This window comes from Cherax quadricarinatus, chromosome 42 (assembly GCF_038502225.1).
Source record: "Cherax quadricarinatus isolate ZL_2023a chromosome 42, ASM3850222v1, whole genome shotgun sequence".
Taxonomy (NCBI): Eukaryota; Metazoa; Arthropoda; class Malacostraca; order Decapoda; family Parastacidae; genus Cherax; species Cherax quadricarinatus.
Window position 1 is genome coordinate 9,705,782 of NC_091333.1, and position 2,133 is coordinate 9,707,914.

Here is a 2,133-nt window from a genome sequence, read left to right on the forward strand (position 1 = left end):
CTCCCTGCAACAATTGCTAAATCACTGCAACAAGCAACTCATCTGCCACTGCTGAAATCCTCAGTGATTCCTCATTTGGCAAAGATCCATTTTAGGAGAGAATCTTCTCTTTCCTGCCGAACATAAAACGTCTTCCCTCCCTCACAGGCTGTTAGTCGCATCACAAATCTTCTCATAATGATTAATCGAAAAGGATTTATATCTTCTCCCTCTCTTCAGGGGGAAAAATGGGGTGGCTAGATACTGGTGAAGGACTCTTTATCCAAGGAAATGGAGCTACATTCCACTTCCAAGGCTCGAACAGTGCTTGAAATTTTTCCCCTCGGGGACACCTACAATTTTAAAGCTTCCCCCTTGTTTTTTGTTCTAAATTAGATCTCCGACAAAAAATTGCAACTCTCCCTTTGGCCTTCTCACGTTCTTATTCATAAACTACTAAAAACAGTATATCAGTTAGGTTAGGTAAATAGACACTGACGCAACAATAGCAGTGATGACAAGACCATATCACCAAGACAGTGATGCAACAAAAAGACATGGAAACCCCAAATAAGACAGTGATGCAACTAGAAATGCAAATGAAGTGACAAAATAGCAGTGATGCAAATGGTGTGCAAACTTAACATATGAACAAAAACTGACCAAACTATGAAAAGGAGAAACTAATGAAGGAAAACTTAAATGGCAAACTTTTAAAGGATCAACAAAAGGGCAGGTGCATTGAAAATGTCAACAAAGGAAACTACGAACGAAGACAGTGATCAACTTGCGTTAAAAATAGACAGTGATCAACTAAAGACAGTGACGAACCCTAAAAAGATGCAACAATGCAGGATGCTAATGACAGTGATGCCAAATAGAGGGGTGAAAACTAATGACATGAGCAACTAAAAACCCTGACGCAACAAAGGGGATATTAATTTTGGCAACCTTTTAAAATGTTGAACAATAAGATTCCTTTGTTGCATCTGTGTCCATTTGTTTAACATTTTGTCGGTAATACTACCATTATTACTAATATAAGTTATATCTAATAACTGTTAGCGAACCTTTATTCCCAAGGAAGACAAAACACCTTTTTAGTTATAGAAAAATCCTGGCTCTTATTTTGGCAAAACCCTTTTAAAAAGGTTTTATTCATTCTAAAGATCTAAAGTCTCGTTAGAACTTCGGGGTCTACACAAGGTTGTAAACGTCCGTAACGACAGCATCACCCGTGATTTTCCCCATCTTTCAAGCGTCACTGAAGAGGAGGTTGAAACGGATGTTTATCTTCAGGTCAGTCAGTCAACAGGATCGATCGTAGACCGTCACACCAGTCAACAAAATGGATCCAAGGCAGTTACACCAATCAGCAGAATTGATTGTAGGCCCCGGGGGTAATATTAACCACGATGTTTTAAAATTTTAAAAACCCGTGTTATCCCTCGACCGTTTGCAGTGTGTTTTTTATGCCCCCCCTTTTGTCTTTCTGTTTTCATCCCGTCCCGATGGGGAGAATCGGGTTGGTTCCCCCAAGACGAACGTGGCACAAAGCCCGTGTCGGCTGGTCGGAGGTAGTGGCCGTTGTTCGCTTGTGATAGTCATGGGGTATAGCCCACTACCTTGCTCCCCTTTCCTCTTCCCCTCTACGTCTCTCCCAGGCCATGCCCCCCTTCCCCCTTTACATCTATTCCCTTCTCCCCCACCACGTCCCAGTCCCCGACCACTTCAGGACAACACCTGTGGAACACGTGGGGGAAAAGGAGGAGGAGGAAGGGAGAGGAGGTGTCGGGGGAGGAAACAGGAATAAATGGGGGGAAGAGGAGGGGAAAAAAGGGGGAAGAGAGGGGGGGAAAAGGGGAAAAAAAAACTTAAAAACTTAGTAAATTAGTCAGAATGAGAAGAGATAGTGAAAATCTTCACTTTCTACAGATAATAATTTGTGGGGAAAAGAACAGGAGGGTGGAAGGAACAGAGGTTGGAACTGAATATGGGGTTTCAGGGAACATGGGGTTTCAGGTAACATGAGGTTTTAGTTGAGCATTTGAAAAAGTATTTGAGAGGAGGTGGGGAAAAGAGGTAGAATGAACATTAAAAAAGTAAGTGAACATGAAGGATGGGGAAATGAAAGGAATTTAAATTTACTCAAAA